Here is an 18,788-nt window from a genome sequence, read left to right as displayed (position 1 = left end):
GAGTTCACCTCATAAGTATTGACTGGGACGAGGTAATGATAATTAAAGTTAACAAAAACAGAAAGAGCTTGTTAAAAACATGAATACAGTGGATTTCATTTAAGTTCTACTCAAGAATCAAGTCTGGTCATTTGCAGGGTCTTAAAACATGAACAAACCGCCGATATTTTTCTCTGACGAACTTAAATGCAAACTAGCGTTGGCAAAAAGAAAGCCAGAACCGGGTGAAAGTGTCACACAGAAGACAGTACTGGGCATCTATGAACTCGCTCTTAGCAAAAAAATAAAAAATAAATAAAACAGCGCCAAAAAACAAAGTGGGTTAATGACAGAAAAAAACAGTCCCAACGTTGCTAAGGGCTGCCATGCTGTTTTTTTCATTTTTAGACAAAGTGATGACTCGGTGCATACCCGTGACTCGCGGAAATTGAGGTAATATTGTGTTTTTCACCAAGAAAAATCGTTATGTATCTTTGTTTTCGTTAAGTAAGCCTGAGTGAAACGTTATATACATCGTGGTTACGACACAGTTCTCCAGGAGGGGCGTGGTTAGGATAAAACTCTCCATGACGAGGCAGTGTGAAGAACATATCCAACTGTGAATGCAGGGGAGGAGCCCGAGCACAGCGAGGAGGGGCGCGCACGAATGCAACGGGACACCAGAAATTGCACGACGCCGGTTCCTGGTCTGGGATGTAACTCTATGCATGACGCACAGCAAAGGGATGTGTCTGTGACGTGCTGGTCACGTGGGGCCACGTCGTTGCTAAGGGTTATTCCTCTAATGGGAACTAGTCTCTACCCTTCACTTATTGAAGTTGGTTAGAGTCGAAAGCAAACCAGAGGCAATCGGATTTTTTAAACCTTCTGACACGAATTAAGGTGGCATTCGCGATCCTCCGCCTGATTTGGGGTGGTTGTCATGTGTCATTTTGACACCTGCTGCAGGCGCGACAGCGGCTCTCCTTCGCAGGTACCGGCGTTTGCAGAGGACGGGGCTGCAGATGGGTGTCGCCCTGCCCAAGTGACAGGTTTAAGGAGTTCGGGCAGAAGGCGGTGCTGCGCGGTAGGTTAAGACAGGTGGAAGGTTGTAAGGCGTGGCACCGGGGTTGTTCAGACGCTGTTGGGTGTGGTTGGGGTTGTTAGAAGGTCTGTATGTTTTTTTGGGGGTCTGCAGGGGGTCATGGAGAAGTTTTTAGTAGGGTTGTTGCCTAGTTTGATTGCCTAGAGGAAAAGTTGAGAAGCGGTGGGGGTCGTTGCGAGGCGTAAGGGAGTTTGTATGTAAAATAGGCTCCATGCACTGCTGCGCGTTGTAGGGGTGGCGGGGGCGCGGGGACACGGAGGCTGCGGGGTGCTGGGTGATTTTGGAGAGAGGTAGGGTGGTGACTCGGAGTTGCCCCTCCCCTGACAGCTCAGGCAGCTAAGCTGATTATCTGTCTCCAGGGCAGAGGCAGTGACTGTTCTGCTTCCTGCTGATTCATGCTTTGCAGTCTGAGGGAGGAGGTGGGCGCAGCCCTGGCCAGGCTCCTGGGGAGCAGGAGAACTGTAGCTCCCCAGGACCCTTATTTGGAGGACCAGACACTATATTCATCCTATATTTTAAATGCCAGTTCTCTGAATGACTTTCCCGACATATTAGCTAACAGTACAATACATTTCATTTGAAGCGTCAAATTCATCCGACGTATGCCAGTTCTCTGAATGACTCTCCCGACATGTTAGCTGACAGTATAACAAATTTCATTTGAAGCGTCAAATTCATCCGACGTATGCATATCATAGAGACCATCATTTCAACTTTGACAGACTAGGAGGCCGCGCCCTGGCTCTCAGCTGAGAAGGGTGGCACACTCTTGGTCAGGTTTCCGAGGAGGTTGCAGCTATAGCTTGATAAGTATCCTCGGTGGTTGTGTTCTCGGTCGTGACCGGGTTCCTGCTGGAGCAGGAGGAGGTCCCGGACGTGGACGGGTTCGGTATGAAGAGGCAGAGGGCAAAGCCCAGGGCCTGTTCCTGACGTAGGAGGAGGGCTTAACTCTGACTCCTTGATTGAGGAGGAACCAGTCTTGGACGTGCTGGAGGAGGGACCAGGGCTGTCGGCCAAGCCAAGAGGCCTGGAATTCATACCATATGTCCCAGGCATGGCAGGAATGTGTGGCATTTTTTAGTCCATGCAGGGTGCAGCCGGGGCCTCTTCTCGTATACCATAGCCTGCAGGAGATGTGGCGCAGGGAGACTCAGAAAAGCTGTGAAGAGGATGAACTTTGTGTAACACCCATTTTCATTTTTACTTTCTCAATACAATCAAATGGGAGAGGATAATCCTGGGCTCGTGCGTTTCCTTCCTGGCGTTGGTGAGTCTGTTGGGGAGTGTGTTGTGGCTGTGGTTTTTCATAGACAATGCTGGGCTTTTGGTTACTGTTTGGGGAACTGCAAGGGAAAGTTTGGAATATAGCTTGTTCGAGCAAGATGATTGGGTCTTAGCTGCTCTGCTGGGGAGGAGAATCTTTGCAGGTGGGTGTTGAGAAGTGGAGTGGTAGCTATTGCCGGTAGAAGAGAGTGTGAATTTTTAACTTTTGACAGCTTATTGGGGAGTAGGATTCCTGCTTTTGGTTGCCTGCGTGTGGGAGAGAGGTTGAAGAAGTGGCTTCTGATGAGAACTTTGTTACTGAGCTGTCTGGGAAGTAGGGGAAGTGAATGTGATATTTTTGCTGCTACAGGTGGAGTTTGAGGTCTTGGGACTGCAAAGAAATCACTTGCATCCTTTGACTCTAAAGGGTAGGCAAATTATTAAAGCAGTGCGGCTGGGTGCCCTTGCTGTCTTGTTGGCTGTCAGTAACAAATTACTGGGGTCTTGTAGCTATGGGGAAGGACGTTGAGGTCTTTTCTGCTGGTCTCTCTTGAGTGAGGGGGCGGAGCAGCTATATGGAGTCTCATCTGCTGGGTAGACTGAGGGCCTTTAACTATTAGTGGGTTTCAGGCTTCTAGGTCTTGATAATGAGAGGAAAATGTTGAAAATCTTTGAGGACTTGGATGTTTGGGAATATTGTTAAGTTCTTATTTTGGTTTATGGTAAGATATTGGCTTCTGGGAGAGACTGGAATTTGTATTCACATTTAGCGCCCTGCCAGTGAAATCATTAAACAATTGCTCATGCTATGCTTTTCCAACAGAGACCCCTGATGAAGACCATACCATTCATTTCCAACATGGATGCACACCATGAAGTGCATATCCTGCTTATTGGTTATGGCTGTGTAAAGAAGGCTTGTAACTGTTTATTTAGCCTTTCAATCCCATGAAACATGTGGAGTGGTTATGTAAGTTATTGGTGTCCATTAAGTGTGCAGGTCTTGCTCAGGTAAAAGTATTCCAGTACATGAAACATGCATCTCGTTGTATCTAAACTGGGCACGTCCCTTGTGTTATTCTATATGGATATATTTAAGAAGCCTGCACTTTGGTCACATAGCAGCGTTGTGATTTTGAAGCATGCGCACTGGTTATCTTTCATGCAAGTGACAGTGTCTGTTAAGCATACTCGCTCATGCTCATTGTGTTTTCCCCTGACCATAAAAGGAAGATTTACCGTGGTTTTACAACACGACCATGCAGATCTTAACTAATCCTCCTATAATAGTCATGTGTATGGAGCCCACGACCTTGTTATCTATCCTAAACACATCCACAAATAACATAGCCTGCTACTATCCTGCTAGTCCCAGCAAAGCAGGTATCCTGGTTTAAACTCATAATGGCGTCGTCCACAATTACCCGCCCTTTAATATGGTTGTATCTGTGAAGCCACCACCTTCCCTTCCTGTCTGAGTTGCACACCTCAGTTTTCTAAGTTGGCCGTACCCTTGAAGGACAGAACCTGATTATCAAGAGTAGCCATAACGATGAGGCGTGCATGCTGGTTATCTAAAATGGTCACACCCCGGTGTGTACACCAGGGCTATTTACCACGTTGTGTCCTTGAAGTGTACTCACTGTATATGTAAAATGTCAGAGTGCACCCAGCGTCTCTTCCAAATGAGCCAGAGTTCGTTATTTGTTGGATAGAATGCTGATTTTTAGTCCCACCTTAGTAGTGTAGGGATGTAAACCACAGCAGTGTAGGGAACTCCATATTAAGATTCTCTTACTTTAATCAAGTTTAACTAAATACAGTAAAATCAACAAGTGCCGAACAAGCTTGGGCTCCCAGTGCTGTTAGACAAACAATAGCCACTTAACCAAGCCTTGCAACAGTGAAGCACTAGAATTGGAGGAACGAGTGCTGCCCTACACTGGCAGGCTTAGAGTAATGATGTTTAAGTGACAACAGTGTTACTGTTGGAAGGTTTGGCTGTCTGGTGTCTACAAGTGGTGGGGTTGGTTTTACTTGGTTCATGCGAGTATGGCTTTCAAGAGATTTAACTGACCGCTGTATTACCTGTTGCGCAGTTTGACTGTCCTTCTGTGAGCTGCTTTGGGTGCTGGTGTCTTGATGGCTATACTAGATTGTAGCCTATAGTTTAACAGTTTTTTTTTTTTTTTTTTAACCCAACGCCTGACTTTAACAGTTCTGTCAGTCTGGCTTGAACTTGGAATAGGGTTTCCCTTACTAGCTATAGGGAGATGTGTTTGGCTGGCATTAGGCTGTAAGAGTTTTTCTGTCTTGTATTGAGGAAGGGTCGTGTCACGTGGCGGGGATGTGGGTTCTGGTGTACGGCTGCAATACAGATTGACTCCTGGCTGATTGTAGGGGGTTTTGCTGTAGAGTGATTTTGTTGTTGACTTTCTGGCTATAGAAAGACTTAGTTTTCAACTTGCTGATTCTAACATTTGTTTCTAAACATGTCGGGTATCTGGTGTGCATCGTCTCTGATATCTGGCTGCATGTATAAATGTGGAGAGGGAAGAAGTTGTCAAGCGTTGGGTTGTGGGTAAGTTTGCCTGTCCCTACCAGTTCCTTCTCTGTTTCCAATACTAGATGTTTGACTTCATGCCCATGTGATCCCGTTCGGGTGAGATGGCGCAGAATGACAGACACTTTTCTGTGTGATTGCTTCAATGAGAATTGTCTGTAGCTCAAACAATTCAAACATACCCGGCCAATGCCTTACAGCCTAACCAAACCTCATTAAATGTTGAAAGTCTTATAAACACCAGCCCCCACCTTTTATAGCAAGTAACCCCAACCTCATATTGCAATCCCCCCCCCTCCCTTTTCAGCAGACCCCGTTATAGCCCTGTCCTTGTACCTCACCTTCATTAGCCATAATCCTACTTCGAGAACTCTCCAGGCCCACTCCCGCTTGTCACTCCTTCAGGCTTCAGTGTCTTTACCTGCATCCCTAATAGCAAACCTGTCCCAACAGTGACAAGTAATGATATAAGAAGCCTTACAGCAAACCTCTGACACCAAATGCCGTGCCTTATACATGTCAACCCTAAAGTCTCATCTAAATACCCAAAATCAAACCCCAAGAAAAAGCCAAGCAAGAAAGAAATAAGTAGGAGGTAAGGATGAGAATTCCATAAATTGCACATCAGTCTTTGAGAGTAAATGGGTGGATCTGGTATTCCTCTTATTATTAGTTTTGAAAAGTCTATTTGATTAAGAGCAATTGGGAAGTTGTCTGCTTTAGTGATTATTTAAGGCAGAATGCCTGTGCAGTATTGTGGTGTGGTGGCGCCAGTTTTGAATTTATTATTTTGAGGTCCCCTTCACTGCTATTATCTGTTGTGTTGGAGTTTAGTGTTGGCATGTTAGACATTTGCTCTGTTTTTTAGGCTCCAGTTTTTCTTGGTGATAAAGGGAGTAGTCCATATTTTGGACCTGTTGTTTCAACTGTTTGGTTTGAGTTCGGTCTACTCATTTATTTAGATGGGTGACAATGTCAATCGTTTTGTGTCTACCTCTTATGCTGGGTGGAGCGGTGTGAATGTGAAGAACAGTTTTCAAACTACCCATTCCCTGCCACCCCAGGCTTTTCAGTGTTTTTTTTTTTTTTATCCTGGCATAGTTGTTTGATGGAGGGGTTGTATTGGGTGGTGACAGGGTGTCAGTTTTGTTACGGATTATATTGGGCTGAGGTTTGGTACAGGTAATAGGAGTCTGAGTCTCTGTTGTTTTTCTCCATGTATGGTATACACAAGGGAGCGTTTTCATCAGATTCACCTACTTGTACTTGTGTACAGGGGTCAGCATGCACATGAATATGCTGTTCAGGTTTTAACGTTGCTGTATTCGCAATCTATTTCCTTTTTGTCTTGCCCTTTTAGTGGACTGTGCTAAGAAGTCGGATTTTTCAATGTCATCTAACCTGACTTTAGGTCAAATACTTTCGTTATGGCTGTGGACAGTCACTGCATCTCAGCCTTTGTCATGTTAGAGTGGTCAGCAACATATTAATGTTCAGCATGGGACACTATGGTGCTTGAAGAACATAAGGTGACTGTTATCACAATAGACCCTGTTATTGCAAGGCACAATTGGGCTCAATCTCTTTTTGTGGTCTTCTAGCAGTCATTGCAATTGCGCATTCCGCATATTGTGTTTGAGAGACTGTTGGTCTATAATTGGAAGCGTGGCTTACAGTATTACCAGTAGACTGAAAACACCCTGTCAGATCCCGTTGGGGGGGGGGGGGGTAATGGGGCAAACGGGCTACTGGGCCTCAACCACAGGGTTTGGGACCATTTGTCTCTGATGTCCTGGACTTTGTCCTGCTATAGCTCTGCAAACTGGGCCAAGTACACCCCCTTCAGCAGCTGACTCCCAGTGGTAGAACTTGTGAGTAGTCATAGGCTTCCCAGGGAGATAGTGTGGAGGTGCATGAAGCCTGGAAAATAACAATTACTTGGATGGGCAATAATTGTCCAACCTAGCGCTTGCTTTTATAAAAAGAAAGTACTTTAATACACTCAAAAATGACTGAAGCAGGGCCTTGCTCCCCAGGGTTCAAGGTCCCCTTCCCCACCACCTTCCTCTAACTTGGTGTAAGATAAGATGCAGCAGAATGCAGGTTCAGGTGCAGTGATACCTCTAACGCTGAGAGTTTGTGCTCTCAGTTTTACAGTCTTAGTCCCAGTTTGTTAATCTGACCAATACGAGTCCTTTTCTCTTGCCTGTTGTGGACCAGGTCTGTCAGCATCTAGTCCCTTTACCCCTTTGCGGGAGGAAGACATACCAGCTAAAGTATATTGATACTAAAGTCCTGTTCTTGGAAGCATTAGCTGTGGAGACGACTACGCAAAGTCTGGCTGTCAGATGGGGTCTGGCATCACTGGCAGTCTCTGGTCATTGGCAGGCCGTCTTGTAGGTTCAGGGTAAGTCAGACGGGAGTTGGAGGTCACAAGACTACCAAAGGTATTTCTCATTGGCGGTGCAGCTCCGACACCACTCAAAGTTGATCTGCACAGGTCCGTCGGTCATCATGTGGGTTCAATCTGCTTCGGCCACACTTCCTGACTTGCACCGGCTTGGTCCACTTTGGGCACAGATATTCAGAGTCAAAGCAGCACATTGCAGTCAGACACACTTCAAATCAATTCCATGGTACAGCTAACTTACAGGGAGCAAGTGGCGTATTGTACTTTGGACACACTTCAGGACAGTGTTCTGGTGGATGCCACTTTCAGAGTCACAGCAGCACAGTCCACCCTGGCATGCTTCAGCAGTACCATGGTGCAGCTTCTTCAAGTAAAATATTCAATGGTCTGAGGAGATCACTGGTCATCCTCTCTCAAGTCTCTCTGAGCAGTTGGACTCTGAGCTCCAGGGTCTACTGCTTTGGTTTGCTGTGGCAGTCAGCCTCTCCGACATGGGTTGGCACTCTTTCTCTATTCTCTGGCAAGTTACCACCCAGCGCTGCAGGACAGGGAGACCGATCTTGCTTCAAGGTCAGACTCCAAGCGATGTCCCTCACCTTTTGGAAGCTGGATGTTGGGCATACACCAGCTCTGGTTGCATAACTGTCCTCTGTGTGCTCTGTGAAGCGCTCACCTCTTATGTCAAAGAGAACTTGAAACTGGAACAACAAGTGGGTCAGCAGCTGCCATTTTTATACAGATAAAGCAGAGAGGGAATGTGGATTCTCTATATGCACTCTTACCACTGGTCTGGGTTGTTTTTTCTTTCATGTTTCTCTTCTAGACATAGGGCCTCATTCTGACCCTGGCGGTCTATGACCGCCAGGGTGGAGGCCGGCTGAAGCACCGCCAACAGGCTGGCGGTGATTCATTTTGAATTCCGACAGCCGCGGTCGCCCAGCCGGGTCCGGCGGTTTTCCGCTGGATTTCCCCCGGCTGGGGGAATCCTCCATGGCGGCACTGCTTGCAGCGCCGCCATGGGGATTCCGACCCCCTTCCCGCCAGCCTGTTTCTGGCGGCTTTCACCGCCAGAAACAGGATGGTGGGAACGGGTGTCGTGGGGCCCCTGGGGGCCCCTGCACTGCCCATGCCACTGGCATGGGCAGTGCAGGGGCCCCCTAACAGGGCCCCATAAAGATTTTCACTGTCTGCATAGCAGACAGTGAAAATCGCGACGGGTGCAACTGCACCCGTCGCACCCCTGCAACTCCGCCGGCTCCATTCGGAGCCGGCTTCCTTGTTGCAGGGCCTTTCCCGCTGGACCGGCGGGCGCTCTTTTGGCGGTCGCCCGCCGGCCCAGTGGGAAAGCCAGAATGGCATCCGCCGTCTTCTGACCGCGGAGCGGCCATTTGGCGGTTCCCGCCAGGCGGGTGGCTCCCGCCGCCCGCCAGGGTCAAAATGACCCTCATAGTGTTTGTGTAGAGTGATGCCGTGTCCTGTCCAGTTCGTAGTACCCACAACAAGGACACAAAGAGGTGTGAGCTTTCTGCACTTGGGCAATCCAGTCTGAACAGGGATCAGGAAAAAAGAAAAAAGCCTGGGCTCCCTTAAAGGACCCTTCACGCTCTGAACAACAGAGACTGCAGTCCCACCCTTCACTCGCAGCATTTACCAAATGGCAGTGCTCATGTAGACTACCCAGCAGCTCCCTGTGGCAAAAGGACCTAGTTGAATTCCACTTCCATGACACTTAGAAATAAAAACGGTCTTGTCACAACTACTGATTCACAAAATAGTTTACATGCTAAACTCATGACAGGTGGTAGTCCAATAAAGGACAAATGAGGGCACGCTTTGTGCACCACTACAGGGTCAGGATGGCTCTCCTTTCAAAGAACAGCCTTTTCTCATGCACTGTATTACCATGAGGCTGGTGCCAAAATCAAAGACCAAGATGCCAGATGCTCGCAGTTGGGCAAGGAAACATGACAACCTTACCCCATGCTGGGTATATTTCTGTCCCAGCACACCCACCCTCCTACTTCATTCCAAGGCAGTCCATGGACCATTTTCTTGACTGCAGTGTGCTTCTAGATGCTAACAAATTAGCCAAAGCTGATCAGGACAAAATGGAGCTGATGGTTTTAGTTTTGAAACAACTTGAGATTGCATTTGTGATCGGTACAGCTCACTGGTGGGGTCTATAAGCATAGTTTCCCCAAAGCTGTGCATTTAGCCAAACCATGGCTACTCTTCTTAACAGTAGACAATAAGATGCATTTCTAAATGAAGGTAAGATGCACAGAGTGTGATCCATACTATGTGGCTTCATTACAGTACCTACATTTTTTAAATCTGCCTTCCCTCCCTGTATGCAGCTATTGGCCTTTTCTAAATGAAGTGTGCTTTGGTCCCTTTGGATGGAGGAATTGTTCTTCTTTAAAACGGGTGTGATTTATTAAACTTTATGATAGGAATATGTACATTTGTGATTTGTCTTGGGCTCTGGGTTGCATGAAATGGTGAATGAGGTGTGTGGAGTGGTAATGGAATGGGCTTCTTGGTTCATTTTTAGAAAATCGAAGAGTTCGACAAGTATAGGTCATGTCAGCAATAAAGTTGCAGGCAGTGGTAAGGGTGCAGGTCTTTGAATGGTCTCTACAGCATGAACTGGTGCCCTTGTACAGCGGAACATTGTTTTTTCAATTAATTGTCCTTGTGATCAACTTTCTTTCCTGCTCAGGTGCTGGCATGCCGTCGTTGATCTGCTGAGGTGTCTTGGCTAACTACGCCAGTTCTTCATTGGCAGGCTTTATGTTGATGGTGTCTGCTAAAGCTGCCAGTTGAAGAACTGTTGAAGTTGACCATGCTCTTCGTAGGATTTCATCCTGATGCTGGTGTGGGCTAGGGCCACAGAAATCTTCTGCTCATCATATTCGTGGGCCTGCATGGTTACTCCCTCCTCCACTGGAGAGAAGAAGTAGCCCTGGATGTAAAGCTTTGTGTGTGACTCTTTCTCCAGTCTCCCCAGTGCACCCTTATTTCCTAGGAATGTGAAACAACTCTTCACTTACCAAATTAATGTTTTTGTTGGATCTTCATCCTTCAGATGATCATACACGCAACCAGCATGACAAAGCGTCACAGCTGTCACCCTTTTCGAATTTGGCCATGGTGCTAAGCCCGGACATGCCCATGTAAAGAATGTGGAACTGCTAGTGGTACTTGCACTGAGGTGCATTCCATTGTTAGAAGAACCTCATTTGCAATCTCTGCATCACTAGAGATCCCTTAAAGAGTATTCCGAGCTTTCTACTAGATGTACGATTTTGCCAGCTGAACTCCTGTAGGAGGTGTAGGGATAAAAGAGGTAATGGGGAAATTGGATGAGAGACAGGACAACGCCAAGCCTTGCCCATAACCAACATAAACGTTGTACAGTGAGATATAGAATATGTGTATCTTACTTAACATCTGTTCATGTGGCAAGTGGTATTACACTCTTGGTTGTTTAGGGAGAACTGCTGGCTCATGTTCTGTTTAAAGAGGAATGTTGGCTCGTGTTCTGAGAGAGAGTGGGACCTTTGGTTCATGAGGGCGAACGTTTGACAAGACTGCAGGAGTGGAAGTAAGGAGGTCTGAGGGTGCATGGTATGCTGTTTGCAGGAACAAGAAGATTGGGTCTTGGCTGCTGAGAAAAAGTGTGGTGTGTTGGGAGTCAGCGATGGAGGAAGGGTGAGGTTTTGGCTGTCCAAGGGATAAATGCTGGAGATATGGGATCTTCTCTGCTCATGGAGAAGGCTGCAAGGAGAGAGTGGTGTGGGGTTCAGTCATTTTGGGGGTTGATTGTTGTTGCCTCTGGTGGCCTGCCTTGGCTGTATGGTAATGGGATAAGTCTGGAGCTTGGTTGTCAGACGGGAGGGCTGAGGTGGGAGTGGGTTGTTGGGATCTTTGCTACCAAATGTGAATTGAAATTGTAGAAATCTGTGACTTTTGGTTGTGTTGGGTTTTCTGTTGTGGGAAGATAATTTTTAGTCACTTAATTGACAGAAAACATGTCTATAGATCGGTGTCATGTTTGCTGGAATGGTGAAGTGGCTATGACTGCCAGGGATACATTGGGGATTTCTGCTGGGTATTGCAGCTGAGGGGCCTAAATATTGTGGTCTTAATTACGAGAGGCGAAGGGCCAAAATATTGCGAATCTTGGCTGCTTGGTAAGGCTGTTTAGTTTTTGTAAGACATTGCTGGGACTGTGGGTTTAGGGAAAGGCTGTACAGTATTCCTTCCCATTTCAAGAGTACTACCAGTAAGGTCACCAGAGTAGGGATGCTGCAGTACTTACTTAACCCTAGTCTTTCACCTTAGGTGAGCACCCTTGATATGCAACATAAATGTGCCACTAATGTGTATAGCCTGATTATCAGTCATGAGTGTGCCCAAAAGGCATGCACCCTTGTTATTTAACGTGGCTAAATCCATTAAACACACACACTAGGTATGTAAGGTATCAACATTGCAGAAATCTTTGGTTTGGCATGTGAAACTTGAAACCTAGTTACCTACTCAGGAAATTGCTAAAGGGTACCTTCTGTCTAACTTCTTGTGCCACATTCATGAAGACTGCAGTCTAGTCACCTAACATGGTTTTTCTTGTGACGCATGCACTCTGAGTATCTAACATGACCATATCCATTTTTTCTGCATAATATGCTCATTAAATATTTACACTGGCGTCTAAGGTAGAGGTGTTTAGATTTTCTAACTTGATCATTCTCAAGAAACTGAACCAAGTTGCCTACAGTAGTCATATGTATTAAGCCCAAACCCTGAATATTTAACCTAGACACACCCATAATGGACTTGGACTGGTTGGGTCTTGGCGGTTTACGTGAAGTAGGCTCCCTGATTTGCCATCATTGACACATCCATGAATTATACACAGTGTTATCAGAGATGAATGTTACCATGAAGTACAATCACTGGTTATTTAACATTGCTTCTCCTACAAGCTGTGCAGACTAGTCATCTAAGATGGTTGCACTCATAAGTCACAAGTCCTGGTTATCTTGCTATGACACAACCATGAGGCATGCACCATTAATATCCAACAAAGCTACACCCACAGCGCATACATCCTGACTTTGCGATATTCTCTTTCATGAAGATTAATTAAGATGGTAGTGTTACCCTGGCTCTCTACGATTGGTTGGACAGACTGCATATTTACAGTCTTTGAACCCACAGTATGGAGATGTACACTGCAGTAACAGGGGAAGCGTTCTGCAAGGTCTTTAATCCATTTACCAGGTTCGAGCAGGTTAGTTTGGTTAAAGACAAGAGCTGCTAAGCAGGCTTGGGCTCCCAGTGCTATCCCATCCTGCTGCACCATTTCCAGTTGGAACTTCTCCAGTGAAGCAATATAGCAGAACAGGGACGACTGCTTCTCCACACTTGCTGCCTGGTTGTAATGATGTTTAGTTGTCCTTTGTTTTCCCATTGGAAGTTTGGCAGCCTGGTCTATCAATTATAGTTTTAGCTGTATGGTTCGAAAGTGGTTTTGCTGTAGAGTTGTTTGACTAGCTGAAGGATTAACTGCTGGAGGACTTTTGACTGTCCCACTGTATGCTATTTAGCTGCTGAAATCTGATTGTCTCTAATTTGCCTCTAGTGTTTAGGGCGTAAAGTTTGGCTGTTCTGTGTCTGGCTTCAATGAGATTGGTTGTCTTTTAGTTGTAGGAAGGTTTGGCTGGTAGTAGACTGTTCAAATGCCGGCTGTTTCCTGATTGTAAAGTGTTTGGGCATCATTTGGGTGGCTGAAGACGTGGCTTGTGGCTCTCTAAACTGTTGATGGCTGTATGGAGGTTTTAATTTTTAGCTTCTGACTATAGAGATTCAGGGATCCAGTGTCCTCCTCTGAGGTGAGGATGTCAAGCACGGTTTATTGTGTGATACCGTGGTTACCTGGGATTTTACTGTTGGCAGGTCGCATTGTCTTGGATCTGCCTGTAGCGCGTAGGTGCTCAAAAGTACAAGATACGTGCCATATTTTCAGAACAGCCACTGATTGAAAAGTTCACTTTACATTCATAGTCTTTTGCCTACCTGTTAAAGGGGTTACATCTTCAGCGCCCTTTTGTAGCGACATTTGCCAGTACTGCAGCTACAAGCTCGTGTTTTGTCTTGTCCAAAAATGCAGGCCAGTCAACACAAGGTCGTTCGAGTTTATTTTCCTTTTTCGTGTCTAGAAGTGTTGATTTCATACTTCTGTGGTCACTGTCTGATACGCAGTGGACGGAGGATACATCAGTAAATGGGACTCCATGAGTTGTGTGTGCCGAGCAGCCGAACTGAGTTGAGTGGCAACAAAGCCGTTTCGGGAGCTGGGGATCTGGGTTCGCGCCTCGGCGCGATGTCCCGTGATTCTGGGCAAATCACTCCGTGCAAATAGATAGCGCCTGGATACCATTACGGGTGATAAGTCGCGCTATATAAACGCGCGCACACATTCGTGATGGGGGCCCGAGGCTGCTTGAGGTCTAGGATAGCTGAATATTGCTGGTGCTTGAGCACCGTAAACCTTTCATTGTGACTTTGGTGTACTACATCATGATATTAGTCTCTCCTCATGCTTCGGTTTTTAGTTACTGCTCACAAAGGCACTTCCCCTTTTGGTCCAGTTCAAATCAAAATCAAATCAAAAAACATTTATAAAGCGCGCTACTCACCCGTGAGGGTCTCAAGGCGCTAGGGGGAGGGGGTTACTGTGGCTCGAAGAGCCAGGTTTTGAGCTTCCTCCGGAATGCAGGGTGGTCCCGAGGTTGGCGGGGAGGGTACCAAAGCTTATGGGAAACATGAATAGTTTGGCAGCCCGCCTTTCATTTTTGAAAATGTTAATCTTTTGGGGACATCCCATTGCAGTGTTGGGAGGCGGTATTGTTTGTAGTCATGTTACCCCTGGGATTTTGAGGTGGACCTGGAAGTGTGAAAAAAAGTCTACTTGTGGAGACTTAGACAGCATTGTACAGCTTGTCACAAAAGTGAACTCACTATTGTTATTGCAAGTTTCGTAACAAAGTGAGTGTGCTTTAGTTCCCATTTGTTCATGAAGTTAGTGTGTTTTAATTTCCGTTCTTCCCAGGCCCCAAGCCTCTTAGTATGTTGCTGTTTGGTCAGTGCGAGGTAAGCCACAGTATGAGGAAGTTGCTTGTTTTTTTTTCTTTGTGGGGGATGACAGGGGTCGTATTGCTTGCCATTATTTATGGACAACCTGTTTCACTAAGGCAAGTGTAAATTTGTATTTTTCAACAGCCACTTTCTTTGGGAAGATAGATGTGGAATACATTGGTGCCTAGCATTAAATTGAAGGCATCTCTGCCACTACCATTATTTGTTGTGTGGGACCTCATTCTCTCACCGTTGGATGGTGGGGAAGAGTGCTCTCCTTTTGTTAGCATCAGATTTGCTTGTTGAATGACAAGAGTTTTACACCACTTAAACAGGAAGACGCTGGATCTCTCATTACAATGTTGTGAGACTTGCTTACTCCAGTCTTTGGCTGAGTAAGTGATATTGTGGTGTCTACCTCCGTGAAATAACGAGGATTCGGGGAATCACTTGTCGGGGGTTGCATGGGAAAGGGACGACTATTTCTTTGACATATGTTTCCCCTCGTCTCTGCATTTTTGTACAGCGAATATGGGATTTCGTATTTTTGTTGCATAACTCTTCGTTTGAAGATAAGGGAGCTATTTCATCATGGCCCCTACACTCAAGTTGCAAAGAGAGGACAGTTTGTTAAGTGTAAACTGGGATTTTGTTAGGTTATGTTATTGCCATTTGTAATCACAATCTGCTGCGGTTTTGGCATTGCAGCACTGACTGTAGTCACTTTCCAAACGGTTGTAGATTTCCTTCGAGCCTGATTCGACTAGTGTAGGTGTGTTATCAGTGGTGTAAATACGAACCTTCATATGTTAGGTGACTGTGCCAACTTCAGTGAGTCGTGGCTGAGTGTTCTTCTAGTTTTCATGTTAATGTGCAAAATGTTGTGTGAGCATTTAGTGTTTCCAATTGCTGCACCCAGTACAGTAAGAGGTAATGTGAGGATTTTGCTGTTATAAATTTTGCCTTCTGCTATCCCTTAACTTTGCTATGATTTCATCTTACTCTCCCGCTGGTTGATGGGTGGTGTAATGGAGTCTGAGTGCCAATTCTGTGCTGAAGCCTTTTGCTCAGAGTTTTAATATAAGGAACTGAGCATCCTTGTTTGGTGTACATAAGGGAGATATTTCATTAGGGCTGCCCCTTCCAAGTTTTGTACCAAAAAATAGGATCAAATTATATATTTGACGTTGTTGTATTTGCCTGCTCCTCCTTTCAGTGTGATTTTATAAGTGAATCGTACTACCGAAGGTGATGCTCACCTAAGGAGTAAGTAGAGTACGGAGGTTGGATTCTTCAGTGCCTTGCTGCATGGCTTTAGATCTGGGCTTTAGATGTTGTCATTGGATGGAATCTGTCCTGTTCTCTGCAGCAGGTTAGATATGGCTGTGAACAGGCTGTATCTTACTCCTTGTTGTGTTGCATTAGGCACTGGCATTCAGTATGATTGTTCATGATGTGGCTCTGCAGGACATACTGGGTATTTGATGGATTGTTCTGCAACAGATCTGATTTTTTTTTTTTTTTTTTTGTAGGGCTCCACTGAACCAAGCCTCTTTTTGGGGCCCTCCAGCAGTCATTAATATTTGCATTCAGGTCAATGTATGTGTGAGGCTGTTGTGCAATATCATCTAAAAGCTTGGCTTGCAGCCCTGTCAACAGGCAAAAACAAGCATTTGCAATGCAGTCGGTCTCGCTTTTGCTTGAGTTGGAGCTATTGGCATTGTAAATTCATAACTGGGCTTTTCTTACAACATAAAGTGGTCAACTCTGCCTCTTAATTTCGTATGTATTTTCCTGCCATATAATTCCAGTAGCCCTGCATATAACTAAAGTACTTGCATTTACTTTCTTCCTCTATCTGCAGCAAAAAATTAAAATGTTGCCATTTAGCATCCTAATTTAAATCTGCCATGCTAATTCCAATAGAATAACACTTTTACCTCCCCACCATCAGAGTTGCTGGCCGGCTGGCTAATACATTTTCCGTAAAAAAGACGGGACAGCCACAGAGGAGAAATAAACTAGAAGGGTCACCCAAACATATCAAGAGTGTTCAAACATTCATAGTGTAATAAGGATGTTAAGTTGGCCTGAATCATGGTCATAAATATAATAAGGAGAGATTATTAAAACATATACAATATACAGTGCATTGGGAACACATACTTTCAGATTGCAGCAATGGACAGGGTGGGTTTTTGTACCACAATGTATTTCAAGATCTGTGTCCATTATTTCTGACTCCGGGTCTGGAAATATTTGTTTGTTTGAGTTGCATCTCAGCTGTCAAACTGCCATGTATGAAATACATGTTTTCTTTTGTGCCTTTTCAGGAGACATTGGTTAGAGCTGAACACAGCAGATTTGATAGTAAGTCTAGTCTTTTATTTAAAGCAAATAATGTTCTCTTGTACGACCAGCACTGGTAACCTGTGATCTATTGCGTGGGGTATCTTTTCAAGGTACACCATGAGTAAGTGGGAGGTATAGCTGCAGTGGCGAACAGTATGGCCGAGTGCATTGGCTATAAGCTTAGATCTTCTTAAATGTAGTGGTATGCTTTTAGCCAAACAAAGGCTACTCCGCCTCCTGATAAAGAAAGAGGATGTGTTCTTGAAAGTGGGTGTAATATTTGTGGAACTTGCTGCACGCTTTCTAGGCCTCTCTACATATCTATATCTTCCATTCAGCCCTTTCCCTCAATATAATTATGTACCTTTTACATTTTTATGACATTCATTTAATATACTAGATCTCCCTTAGGACGAGGGAATTGGTATGATTTCAAATAAATTGAATTAACTTTAGGGATGTATGTGTGTCAACATAACTTGTGCCAGAAGTGGTGAATGATATTGAAGTGGGGAGGGAAGGGACGACCTCTCCAAATCCCAGTTTGGTAAATTGGATGCAAGAATGAGCGATGCCAGAAATAAAGATGTGGGTAGTAGTAATGGTGTAGACCATTCCCACCCCCCCTTTCTGAACTGAATATGCATTCTTCCAATTAATATTGATCATGTTATACTTTTTTTTCTTACCCAGGTGTCAGTTTGTCTTCACTGATCTTCTGTGTTGGTCCGGCTAACTGCGCCAGTTCTTCATTGGTAAGCTTTATGTTGAAGGTGTCCGCTAAAGCTGCCAGTTGAAGAACTGCTGAAGTTGACCTTGCTCTTCGTAAAGTGTCGTGTTGGTGCTGGTGTGGGCCAAGGGTACCTTCTGCTGCTATCCAGACATCTGTATGACAGCATCTCCTTACATGAAGGCATTATGATAACTGGGACTGGTCTTCAAAATGAAAGCAGAGCGGATGTCTAGGCCAGCAATTTGGTCTGAGGATATTGGAACAAATCGGTGTATTAAGCAAAGGTGGTGTGGGATCAAAAGTATCCCTGCATTTGTTTCTTTGTCTGCCGCAAATGAACCGTGTATATTGCATCTTAAAATCTTAGTAGGTTCAAACTGATGTTCAGCCCACAACTTGTCACTAACTCTTCCCACTACTGCTAAATTTTGCTGCATACCTATTTTTCAAAGTATTGTGTCCTTGACATGATTGAAGCAGCCAGCATGAGATAGCATCATAGTAGAAGGCAAGTGGCACCATGTCACGTGTGACACAGAAAATCGCTTGGCTTGCAGAGATTTTTTTGAGCCCATTTTTATGATGTAAAAAACAAACACCTTCTCTCATAATGCAAGTAGTATTTGTTGAAATGCCATGTTTGACTAAAGGTGTGAGACAAAGGATGGGGACTCTTGGCTGGCAGCTACGCACTTGCCAGTTTTGTGCATGTCCATGTCGACTATGCAGAGCTGCGCCTGGGACTTAACGGTAATGTATTGTCATTGTTACAAGGGCCTCCTTCCCAGTGACCACATCAGTACGATTACTTCGAATTGTATTCCAAGCAGTCAGCTAAATATAGCATTTGTCCTGTGGAGCTAGCTCTTTTAGAGTGGGAAGGGTGGAGAGGTAGGAGCCTTAAGGAGAATAGATGCTTGTATGTCTCTCTGTCATTGATGCACTGATGGATTTCACAAATGGAGAACTTGTGGTATAACCAACTGTTTTTCATTCTACAACGACTTTCAATAAAAATCAATTTAGATGGTAACGTTTGCTTTTTATTTTAAGTGTTTTATCCACATATTCAAGGTATGATAAGAGTTTCAGAGAGAGTCGTAGCCCTGCTCCAGAAACCACAGGCAAATCTGGTGGGTGCCTATCACAGACATGTTTGCGATAGTCCTTATAGAGCTTAAAACCTGTCTTCTTAGGTAGTGACATCCTTTGCGCATTGTGGGAGAAGTTGAAGAAA

The 18,788-nt window shown here is 45.2% G+C and overlaps 1 long non-coding RNA gene across 1 annotated transcript; it reads left to right on the top strand.

The window, feature by feature from the left end:
• Positions 1-817: 817 nt before the first annotated feature.
• On the top strand, positions 818-18,584 carry LOC138285764 (uncharacterized). Its single transcript, XR_011201641.1, has 3 exons — positions 818-1,066; positions 16,800-16,836; positions 17,512-18,584. It is a non-coding gene; the product is annotated as an uncharacterized lncRNA (long non-coding RNA).
• Positions 18,585-18,788: the final 204 nt, after the last annotated feature.

Source organism: Pleurodeles waltl, chromosome 3_1, assembly GCF_031143425.1.
Source record: "Pleurodeles waltl isolate 20211129_DDA chromosome 3_1, aPleWal1.hap1.20221129, whole genome shotgun sequence".
NCBI classification, from domain to species: Eukaryota; Metazoa; Chordata; class Amphibia; order Caudata; family Salamandridae; genus Pleurodeles; species Pleurodeles waltl.
The sequence above is the reverse complement of the archived record's forward strand: the minus strand, read 5'-3'. Positions and strand labels throughout refer to the sequence as shown.